Genomic DNA, 12,641 nt, shown 5'->3' on the forward strand with positions numbered 1-12,641 from the left:
CTGGGGAAGACCCTAGAGGACATGGGCACGGGGGGGGGGGGGGGCGGGGGGGGAGTTCCTGAACAGATCACCAATAGCTTATGCTCTAAGATCAAGAATTGACAAATGGTACCTCATAAAATTACAAAGTTTCTGTAAGGCAAAGGACACTGTTAAAAGGACAAAATGGCAACCATCAAATTGGGAAAGGATATTCACCAACCCTACATCTGATAGAAGGCTAATATCCATTATATACAAGGAACTCAAGAAGTTAGACCCCAGGGGACCAAATAACCCTACTAAAAAATGGGGCACAGATCTTGGATTGTTTCATGCCACATGTTGTTTAAGATAACTCTAACCCTGAATTATCTGTTTTAAAGTTACCCTTTTTAACCATCATTATATTTTTTAAATCATGTCCAATAACTTATGAGCCAATACTCTATAGTCAAGACATGTAAAACTTTTATACCTTTAAAACAATTAGAAATAAAAATGAAGTGATTACACGATTCTCATAAATTTAAATCAAACTCATTTTTAAGGGAAAAAAGCACTTTGAACCCAATATTCACCATTGTAGAAAAATTTTTTTCTAGGAGAAATATCCATTAGTCCACTTGTCCCAGAATTGCTGGCCCTTTAAGAAGCAGCTTTTTCTCCAGCTGTGTTTGACTCTTAGTTAAGAATGCAAGACACCTTAAATCAACCTCTACTGTGTAAACTGTGACTGGCAGGAATGCCAGCAGATAACCTTTTTTTAACCATTTCTTTTAATACATGAAACATTAATCAGTCATCCAAACAACAAGGACAAACATAAATTGACACACATATGGACAGGTTTTGGTGCACCAAAGACAGACAACAGACGGAGAGGGAACCTGATGTCCCCCAAACATCCAAATATCTTAACCAGAAATAAGGATATCTCTAGTATGATTCAGAGAGGAAACAAGACATCTCCTCCTTTCATCTCCTCCCCAGGAGAATTTTAAAATAGCTTTTAACCGTTTATTCTTTTTTTAATACCACATCCTGCACATGGAAAAACTGCTTTTCTGAATCCTGCTTTTTATCTCTCTTGTTTAAGATTTAACTCCTTGTCTTTTTTTTCCTTCTGGAAATTTTGCCAGAGAAGGGAGGGGAGGCACAGTGGTAGCCACTGATAGTTATTCCACAGTGCCCTACTTTTTAACCTCTATTGGGTTCATAAAAAGAGAAAGAGGTTTAGAGAATGTGAGGAAGGGGATGTCTAGGCAGACATACACAGACATAGTATAGAATAGAGTTTATTAAGAACAGAGGGTGAAAGTCAATGGGATAGTGGAGGCAGAGAAAGGCAGAGAGAGAGTGTGTGTATGTAGATAAGTAGAGACTGGCCATGACCATGTGGAGAGAGGTGGAAGGGGAGGAGAGCCCAAGAGTTTCTTTGCAGTCCAGGACTTACACTCTGCCCATGAGCAGTGTTTTCTTTCTATTTCTCTGGCCGCTTCAGCAGCCTCCGACTTCTAAAGAACAAATTCTCCTCCAGAGAGCTCAGCTTGGCCAAGCTGGATAAATTCCTCAGGTGTGAGCCAGCCCTCAGTGAAGATTCTAAGTGCCAAAGTCAAGGGAGCAGTCTGCCCATAAGCTGTGACTGCAGAATTTAATTTTTCTAAAATTTTAAAGTCAAGGTATTTGTTTTGGCTCTGGCTTTTTCTGGGTATTTGTCTTTGAAATAAATCCTGAAGTTAGAGTGACCATTTGTCCCTCTAAGTCTCGTAGCTCCTTTAAGAGGGCTACTTGCTCCCTGTGGCTTTCTATTATTTGGCAGAGAGGAGAAATTTCTTCAGTGGCTCTCCTGCTGGCAGCTTTCTACTCCAAGCTGGCTTTCTCCCTGGAAGATAGAGTGCCAGCACCTGAGTTATGACTGGATTTCAGAGTTTGTAGAGAAGGATAGACTTTTGACTTTTTGAAAAATTAGCGAAAAGAGTAGACATAGACAGAGACCGTTTTAAGTGTTCCTCCTCCATATCAATCACAATAGAGTTGGGGGTGATAAGAGAGCACAGAGACAGTGTTGGGCGAGTGCTTTTTCAGAGAAGCTCTCCCTCAGAAACTAGATCCTGGAAGCAGGAGGAATTCTGAATAATATCATTAACCAGAGACCAGTAGTTAAAGGCAGTAACTGGAATTTTTTCCAGACCAAAAGTTGCATAGTAAAACAATCACCTACTCTAGACCAAGTTTTCTTATCTATTGTTTCTTCCCCTGGGAACCAGGGACAAATTTGTTTGACATAATATTTAATACCATAATTCTCAAAGAGGTACCTAAGATCTCTTTTTATTAACCTAGCCCCTAGTGTCTTGAGAGATTCCTTGAGCCTTAAAACAGGCTGAATAAATGCTTGTCCCATGGTCTCACCTTCTGATACATTGTCACCATGGAGATTTTCCCGTGGCTGAGTGCTGGTGGGTCAATTGAGTCAACTGTGTCTCAACCTAATCTGCTCCTGGAGCTGCATGTGAAGAGCCCTTCCTTCTTGATTTCTACGGCTTCATTCCCCTTTGATGGCTCCACAGGGGCCCCACATTGGGTGCCAGAGTGTTCTGACCTGCAAGACAGTTAACAGGGTCCCTGGAACACCTAGGAAAAAGGCAAGAGACAAGAGACACAAGAGATGGACAGCAAGACAGTATTCTGATCAAGCCGTCAAAGTTTATTTTTTAAACAAGCCAATTTAAAAGGAAGGGTAAAGGTGTAGGGAGTGGTCAAGGGGGAACAATCTCAGGGGGCTGGCATCATTTCTAAGAAACAGTTTCTCATAATTTCTGGAAAAGGCTAGTTATTGCTGCTGGAATTTTGGCATAATAAAGGGGGTCATGAGGAGGTTAAGTGGAAAGGAGTTGCTTTAGTAACCTATCCATAGATAAGCTTCAGGAGGAGGGGGTTTTGAGTAAGAACGGCTCCTGGCATCAAGATCCAAGTGAAAATGACTCCTGGTATCGAGATCTCCTGACATCTAGATCTAGGTGGGGATGGCTCCTGGTATCAAGAGCTCCTAGCATTGAGATCTTAGTGAGGATGGCTCCTGGCAGGTAATGTTTCTAAGTTTGGCTTTCACTATCTGGTTATCTCTAGTGTTAGCTGGCCCTGCTGTATCTGGCTGTTGCTTGTCCCTCCTATGGGCCTGCAAGTCTATCTCAGCAACACTGTGTGACCAGCTCTCCCTTGGAACAGAGTGTTGTGGTACTACCCAGGTGGAATAGGTGGAGCCCAGATGGACTCTTGCCTCTCACTTCTGATCTCTGTCTCTTTGTCTCTGTCTCTCTCTGTTTCTCTGTCTCTCTGTCTGTTTCTGTTTTTCTGTCTCTCTGTCTCTGTCTCCTCTCTCTCTCTCTCTCTCTCTCTCTCTCTCTCTCTCTTTCTCTCTCTCTCTCTTTCCCTCTCCCTCTCCCTCTCCCTCCCCCTCCCTCTCTCTCTGTTTCTCCTGTCCCATATCTTATTTCCTACCTCATACATTACCCATAGGGTTCTTTATTGCCAGGTGATACTTAGAGGAGATTTTCATTAAAAAAATAAAATTTAAATTATCAAAATATAGACAAATATGTACAAAAAATAAAAAGGATTCTTAACAATAACAAAATTATAGTTGTGAAGTAGGAACAAAAATAATTTTATGGGTGGAAGTCCCTACAACATGAAAACCTGTATTAAAGTGTTGCAGCATTAGGGAGGATGAGGATTGCTTCCCTAGAACATTTTGTTGTCTGACCTTGTAAGCATCCTGTCTTAAAACATTCCTGTGACTCAATTTTATTCTATTACTAAGAAAACTTTACTCTAAGATGTAGGACCTTTAACTCTGGAGGAAACTGCTATATAACACACGTATAACAAGGGATCTTCAGCATCCCATTTACTAGTTGTTTGAGTTGGCCAAGTTGTTTGTACTACTTCAGTTTAGTCATCAGAAAATGTGTCTTATAATAGAGCTGAACTCAATGCATATGAGGATTAGATGAATAAATATGGGTAAAGGAGAGGTGATTATGACCAACTGTAACTAATATTAATAAATGTTGGATAGTTTTATTAGAAAAAAAGATAAAGAAGGTAGATGCAAGCATCAAGCTTATCTTTCTCTTATCATTGTTTTTAGTAAAGCCTTCATCTACTACCTCTTGATGTGGTTTCTATATGTAGAGTTTGCATATTTATTGTTTCTTCTGAGTGAAAATATCTGAGACCATGGTTTATAAAGGAAAGACTTATGTATAAACTATATTTGAAGACCAAGAACCCATGTTGGCTCTGTTGAAAGCATCATGGCACATTGAGATACATCAGAAAAGTTTGTTGGACAGTACACCATGGGAATGAAAGGAAGGCATCAAGCTTGCTGTGTGAACCATCTTAGCACTGAGACCTAACCACGATTTCACTGGAAATATATCATTTTTCTGAGCTCAGCACCTTCAATTCATCACTGTGATCTGGGCATCAATATAACTTCTGCAATCTTGACAAAGACCAATCTTTGATAACAGCATCTCTTGATTGAAATTTGAAATTATAGTCAAACCATGATTTTTGTAAAGATCCTTGTCCAGTTTCTGCTGCAAAGTTTTCACCGTTTCATGATAACCTCAATGTCCTTCCTCAATTGAATGTCCAGTTTCAGCCTCCTGATAAGTTTATTCTGGTGAGGTTCCCTCTTAGTGAGAACCCACATCTTGAACCCATGCATAGAACAGAGAGTGAACAAGAGGTGGTATTAGGATTTTAGGTTAAACCTGCCCTTATCCGCTTTCATGTGCCCATGACTACCTCACCAGAGGCCTCTAGCCATGCCTCTCTCCCTTTACAGTTTTCTATTTTTTTAAAAAAATTTTCTTGTAAATGTAAAATTACTTGTAAATTCAGAGCTTGAATCCTGAAGCTGTGCATATGTAAATTAAGGCACATGGAAATAATACTACATGGAATCCAGATACTCCACATGAGGACTGAACCAACAAATGGCTGCCTGTTACCACTGGAGGGTGAGAGACTCAGAGCTGATGGGACGTCATAGGAGCCTCAGCAAACTCTCACTCCAGAGCAGATACATCACAAACTATGAAATAGTTTGGGATTGAATACCCCCGAGAGTCAAAATGAGCAAAGTTAGAGTTGTCTACTTGGTGCAAACTTTCTGATCCCTCCTTCAGGAATTGCAAAATAACTCAGATAAAGTTTGTGCCCAGCCCTCCCTTGATAGCTGTTATTCAGATCACAGGGAGTGAGATCAAAGGTGGGGAAGATCTTCTGCAGTTGATCTCCAGGGGGAATGCCAGGTCTCCAAGCTCTCCAGTGAGAACTTGTCATGTTCTACAAACCTTAAAATTACACATTGCTAATATGAATTAAAAACTCCCTCAATCTGAGCCTGTGTAGGATCTCCCCAGGCACAAAGTCCTCTCCTGCCATGCCCTTCTGGGTAAGTGGCTTGCACCCAAGTGCATATTCACAAGGTGGTTTGGTCCCAGGCAGGCTGAGAGAGAAGTTGTTTCTGGGCTACAGGGAGGGTTTCAGTATCTATAATGGATAAGCTGTGCTCTTACATCCTCTCAGCATAGGAAACTGTGTTCTGCATGGGTAATACATGTGTTTTCTTCTGAGGATATTCATTTTCTGTAACTCCTAAAATTCATCAATTTTGGACACTTCTGAAATATCTATAGATTCTTTCATTTGCATTCATTTTTCTAAATTAAGTTGATTCTGTGTCAGCACTTAAGTCACACAGTGAATTTCCTGGCTTATTTTCCCTACAGATCTTCTCATGTTTCTAATGAAAGCTTAAACCCATATCTTAATATAATTTCTTTACCTCTGTCTTTGTCTAGAATTGTTATTGGACTTCAGTTCTTTGGTGTAACGAATTCAGATATTTGAAGCTATGGTGGTTTGAAAATGCTTAGCCCAGACAGTGGCACTATTAGGAGTTATGGCCTTGTTGCAGTAGGTGTGTTCCTGTTGGAAAAAGTGTGTCACTGTGGACATGGGCTTTAAGACCCTTATCCTAGCTGTCTGGAAGCCAGTCTTTTCATGTTTGCCTTTGGCACGAGATGTAGAACTCTCAGCTCTTCCTGCACTATGTCTGCCTGGATGCTGCCATGCTCCCATCTCGATGATCATGTAATGAACCTCTGAATCTGTAAGCTAATACCAATTAAATGTTGTCCTTATTAGAGTTGTCCTGGTCATGGTGTCTGTTCTTATTAGTAAAACACTAAGTAAGACAGAAGTTGGTGCCAGGGACTGGGGTATTGCTGTGAAATACCTGACCATGCTTTCATTCAGAAGAATGTGGACTTTGGAACTTTGGATTTGGAGTGCAGTGGGATGCTATAAGTGGAAATTAATTGGACAACCTAATATGAATATGAAAAACTTTGTTGCTGAGGGTGATTTGAACTCTGGAAGCCTGGCTCTAGATGTTTCGTAGCAAAATATTAATATGTGACCCAAGCCCTTTGGAGGAGCCCAGAATATCAGGTGTGAATCTCAGACATTGGAACAAGAATCTGTAATATTAAAGTTGCTTTGGAGAACGCAAGGTGGTCAAGCTGCCATAGCTCTGTGATATCTGCTGAGGAAAGCTGCTCAGGAAACTGCCCAGGAATAGGGGTTTGCTGCATTTAGCAAAGATGAAAATGGAGTTCGAGATCTTATAACCACTTTGATATCAGATATAGAGATGATGAGTTTGGCGTTTGCCCAGCTGGTTTCCTGTCTTGCTTTGGGGATTATAGTTAAGTGATTGGTGAACACAGAGACAATTTGAACTTTGGATTTTTTACTTTGGATATCTGAGACAGATATAGATGATTAAGACATTGGAAATTGACCTAAATATATTTTTATTACACCAAACTAGATATGGCCCCCATAGACTCACATATTTGAGCAAGCCTATGGGGGCCAGAAGACAGAATGTAGTGGAACTCCTATGGTTGGCTCAAGGACTGGTACTATTAAGAGGTATAGCCATATTGGAGTAGGTATTACCTTTTTGGAAGAAGCAGGTCACTGTGGGGTGAGCTTTGAGACGCTCTTACTATCTTCCTGGAAGATAGGCTTCTCCTATTTACTTTTGGAACAAATTTAGAACTTTCGGCTCCTCCTGCACCATGCCTGCTTGGAGGCTACCATGTTCCTGCTTTGATGATAGTAGACTGAACCTCTCACCTGTAAGCCAGCCCCAATTAAATGTTTCCCTTCTAAGGTTTGCCTTGATTATGGTGTCTGTTCACAGCAATAAAACCCTAACTAAGACAGAAACTTTCCAAAAAAATGGAGCTGCATGTTCAAAGCTGCGCAGTGGACAGGCTCACAATGTGTTGCATCTCATTCCCAGTTCATCTAGAGCTACTAGATCTCAGAGGCTGTTCTTAGCTTGGATTACACCCCATGGGATGTCTCAGTTAATGGGCATGTTGTCAGTTATGAAATATCAAGCTCATGCTGAACTTGGTTGTGGTTTTCCCAGGTCCTATGAACAAGAATATATGACTCTTGAAGTTTTGGAGAGACAATTGCAAAGCACTCAAATAATGGGAAAAGATGAATTTTGTTGCTTTCTCTAGATCTGGTGTCTCTTACTAGCTCCCATGATTCCTCAAACTATTTTTTTTATGGTGTTAGGAACAGTTAAACAGAAATATATCTCCCTTTTTGTTACAAAGAGTCCATCAAAGCTTCTGGAGAGGAGACCTGTAATCCCTTGTTCCATCATGGGATTTACTGCATCTCAGGTTCTGTGACAAACCATTTCTCCTGCATCACAATTAGATCTTGGTAGTAACAGTAGGCATCTGCAACAAAACTCCTGTCAGTTCTGTGACAAGGTTTCTCTGGGACTTCCTATCTCCTCACTATATATACACTGTCTTCTCTAGATTTTCTGAAGATGTATTTTTAAATACTCAAGCAGACTAGCTGTAAGTGTGAAGTGTGAGCCCAGATGACAGTAAAGGGTTTTATCAAGTTCTTAGCCCAAGTAGTTTATGGTTTCCCCAATCACCACACACACACACACACACACCACACACACACACACACACACACACACTCCCATTTCTTCATTTCCTCTCTGCACAGTGTTGACATATACTTACTGGTGGTTTTCCTTGAATGAGACACTGTTGGATTCTTCCTCACTGTCTTCCAAGTAGTTGTCCAAGTATAATTGTTAGATAAAGAATACTGCCTGATGTAACTCCATTCTAAACAGAACCAACTTTCATGAAGCAGAGCCAGGCCCACCTTCCTGTCTCGGTACATTGTTCAGGGAAACTCAGCAGGGGTGGCAGTGATGGCAAAGGTGAGCTGTGTGACAATGTCAAACAAAAGTACAGTTTCATAAACATAGGGACAGACAGGTGTTGCTCAGCCCTGCCTTTATCCTTGCTCTTTACACAGCGACTCAACACCAGGGTGTAGGTAGGCTGCATTCATATTATAGAGGACAGGACACTCTGCCTTTGTCCTCCTTGAATGCAGTGCACTCACAGGGCCATAAGCACCCATCATGCAGTGACTTTTGCAGAGAGATTTCCCTCTTTCATCCCAGTCTCTATTTCCTACCAGATGACAAGGTCAAATCATTGTTGTGCTGAACACTTGTCATTTGAGGCCTATTGATGATGCATGGATTTCAGGTTGTCTGTGATTTGTACACAGTGTCTATAGTCATGGATTCCTGGATCCATGCAGAATAGGAGGCTATCTCTGTGTATCTGAGCAGTTGAAGATTTTACAGTTGCTCTATAAGGAATGCTTCAGATTCTTCTGAACGTTTTCTGCTCCAGATGGATTGTGTCTCTTGTTCTTCCCTCTAAGCCTTTCTTTCATGCTCTCCAACCTATTTCAAAAAGTCAAATTTTAAATGTTTTTACAAATTATGCACATCAGTTCTGAATTATAAATTCTCACTAAGTTTTATGAATTCTAACATTTTCCCTATTAGTTCATTTCATATTTCTTTGATTTTTTGAAGATTGTAGTACAATTATATAAGCTATCCTTTCCCTTATCTCTCTCAAAACCTTTCCAAATAATCCCCCTGCTGTCTTTTGCTGCCATGCCCTCTCTTTATCACATAAAACATGTTTGTAAATGCATAACTTCAACATGCTCAGTTTGCATGATGGTACTTGTATATGTTTTCCATGTTGACATTTGGTTTTGGATACACAATTGGTGTGCTCTCCCCTAGAGAAGATGATTCCTCCTGTTCTTAGTTTTCCTTAGTTGCCTCTAGTTCTGTGTGTAGGTTGAGTAGTGGATTTTCCTGTACCTTGGCATGACTAATTGTTGTGCTTTGTTAGCTCATGTTTAGGCAGCCACATCTCAACACAACTAGGAGATACAAGCTCACAGCAAACTCCCTGATCATCCAGCTCTTCAGTCTTACTACCCATCTTCTGCAGTGTTCTCTGAGCCTTGGCTGCAGGAGTTCTTGATAGATGGATCCACTGAGACTGAAATTTACAACTCTACATATTGGTTATGGTTTTCTATGGGACAGTGGAACATGTCAAGAAACTTGGTAAGTTAGAGCAGGTATGTGTCCCTGGATATTGAGTAAAAACACCTTGGGACAGTAGGTGCCGACTAGCTCCCTGCCAGATTCCTAGCTTGTATCACATCAGAGATGTAGCCCAAACCAGAGTCCATGTTAATTAGGGACTTCAAGGCTCTGTGAGTTTCACCAATAAGCTTCCATTCTTATACATTCCTTCCCACAAAGGTATTTAATCTCTGGGCTACCCTGAAAAACAAGTTCACATCCATTTTCCACTTTGAAAAACCAATAAACATTTTGAAATTAAGGACTGTCTCTTTCATCTACTACCAACATGGGGAACATGGACATAGCCTTAGCCTACAGAGCCTTGCTGCCTAAATCTCCCATAGGACTCTTTGTGCTTTCAGACAGCTACTGTTTCCCTCCCAGCTGAGATAAGCAGGAGTTCCCAGCCCCAGCCTAGGGCTAGTCTCTGTCTTTAGCCCATGGGCTCCCAATGGTCATATAACTTCTCACAGGCCACTGGCACACCAACATTTCATTCTTGACTTATCTGTATGGTTTTCTAGTGGCAACTAGATGTCCAGAAGTGAGGAAATATCAGCTTCCATCTGCCCACAGTCTAACTGTAGTTTTGTTTAGTACTCCAATTTTACATGCCAAAAGAGAGAAAAGTACAAATATATTCATACTGATATTTGATTCCTGGGTTTGTTTCTTCAGAAGCATCATGGCAGGAGATTAAAGTCATAAAGTTGGATGCAGAGTCATTTAGAATTCAGAGAAAGACCAGGATTTCAAACTGTTTGGAAAGGGAACCTGGCTCCATCAGTCTATAGTTTTGGTCATTTTTGTCTTTTCTGTTTCAGGCAGGGAAAAAGCTGACAGTCATTAACACAGCTGAATTGTCTCTCCCAGGCTGCATGGCAAGGCAATGCATGAGAAAACCTTCATTTCAGAAACAGTTCCATGTTTGGTGGGGATGTATAGAGCATGTTCTTTCACTAGGGTCCTCTGACAGGTACAGGACTGGCTGTCCATACATTATAGAGGAGGTGACAGGAGCTCTGCATGCTTAAGGTCACACTCTGAGGAAATGGCAGTGGGTAGAATTTGATTAAGAGTCCAAATTGGTAATCATTTGTTCTGGACGTTTATTGAGAATATTTGGCCTGGCTGGGCAGTGTTGGCACATTTCTTTAATCCAAGCTTCTACTTCAAAGGAAGAAGCGGGAAGATCTCTGAGTTAGAGGCCAGACTGATCTACAGAGTAAGTTCTAGGACAGCCAGAGCTACACAAAGAAATGGTATTTGAGAAACAGAACTAGGATAGTGAAGGAGGGAGAGGGAAGAGGGAAGAAGAAAATTTTGGTACAGGGGAGGAAAACACATACAAACAGAGAGATAGACAGACAGAGAGTGAATATTAGGGCTGGTGGTAGTGGTAAAGAAACAGAATAAAGCAAACACTGAAATAAAATGACCCTGTATCCTGGAAGCCATGGGCAGACAGCCCTCCAGGAGGGCACATTTCTCCCTTTGAGCAATCTTCTCCATGCCAATTCAGCAGACATGTAAATCTATTGTGTATTTGACAATCAAGTGAGATGCAGCTCTTGCTCCAGAATTAACCAAACCCATGGGCCAGGAGGTTCTCAGAACTCATGGACATGTTTAATGTCCAAGAAAGTTTATATTCAGGAGTAGCTCCACAATAGTATACACAATTCAGATTTGATTGGAAAGCATTAGGACAGTTGGGACAGTGGGGATGGCTTTGAGCCGGTGATGTGAGCTGGAGTTGAGGTTGGTGTAGTAATCTGAATGAGATGACATCTTGATACAAGCTCAGTGTTGGTGGGCATTTCTGGGTACAGTCATACATTGTATTGAAAAGTTTTTTTTTTTCTTTTCTTCTCAGAATTTTGCAGTTTACTTCCTACCTTCATTACATACAATGAATAAAGCCAATTTACTGCACACTGACACAAACATAAAAATCACCTTGTTCTCTGAAATGAGTGTTGGGATCTCAGCTAACAGTGTCCTCTTTTTTTGTCCACCTTTGCATGCTCATTGGTGAGAACAGGCCTAAGCCCATTGATCTCTACATTGCTTTCTTGTCCCTAACCCAACAAATGCTGCTTATAACTATGAGACTCATAGCCATGGACATGTTTATGCCTTGGAGGATATGGGGTTCTACCACATGCCAGTCCCTGATCTACGTGCATAGGCTTCAGAGGGGCCTCACCCTTTGTGCTTCCTGTATGTTGAATGTCCTTTGGACCATCACTCTTAGTCCTAGAAGCTCTTGTTTAACAAAGTTTAAACATAAATATCCCCATTACATCTTAGATTTCTTTCTTTTCCTCTGTGTTCTCTATATGTCTTTCAGCAGTCACTTGTTAGTATTAATTACTGTGACCCCCAGTTTGACCCCAGAGCATTTTCTGTATGTTACTCAGTCCTTCTACCCATGAGTTACTTCAGAAAAGGTATGTTTTCTATACCTATAGCCATCAGAGAAGCCTTTCTTATCAGTCTCATGGCCCTATCCATTGGGAACATGGTGGTTCTCCTATGGAGGTACAGGAAGCAGGCCCAGCATCTTCATAACATCAGCTTTTCTTCAAAAGCATCCCCAGGGCAAAGGGCCAGCAGGACCATCATGCTGCTCATGAGCTTCTTTGTGATTTTCTACATCTTGGACACTGTTATCTCCCACTCAAGGATGAAGTTCAAGGATGGCTCCACATTCTACAGTGTCCAAATCATTGTGTCCCATAGCTATGCCACAGTCAGCCCTTTTGTGTTTATTTGCACTGAAAAACATATAATTAAGCTTTTGAGGTCAATGTGTGGCAGAATAGTAAATGTTTGATTATTCGGTAATGGGTATGGATTGTGAATATAATCCAGTATATTGTCATCAAAGGCATGTAATATGGTATAGTAGGAACACATTCTGTGGCTTAAATTGATATACAAAATTATTTTTTTCTGTTAAATCTGTTTACTTTCTCTACAGATGAAAATCGTATAAAAGAAAATTAAACTGCATACCTTCTCAGATATCACATAGGGTTTC

The 12,641-nt window shown here is 40.9% G+C and overlaps 1 pseudogene; it reads left to right on the forward strand.

Moving 5' to 3' along the window:
- Positions 1-11,507: 11,507 nt before the first annotated feature.
- LOC127677540 (vomeronasal type-1 receptor 44-like) lies at positions 11,508-12,434 on the forward strand (annotated as a pseudogene).
- The last annotated feature ends 207 nt before the right edge of the window (positions 12,435-12,641 follow it).

Source organism: Apodemus sylvaticus, chromosome 2 (assembly GCF_947179515.1).
Source record: "Apodemus sylvaticus chromosome 2, mApoSyl1.1, whole genome shotgun sequence".
NCBI classification, from domain to species: Eukaryota; Metazoa; Chordata; class Mammalia; order Rodentia; family Muridae; genus Apodemus; species Apodemus sylvaticus.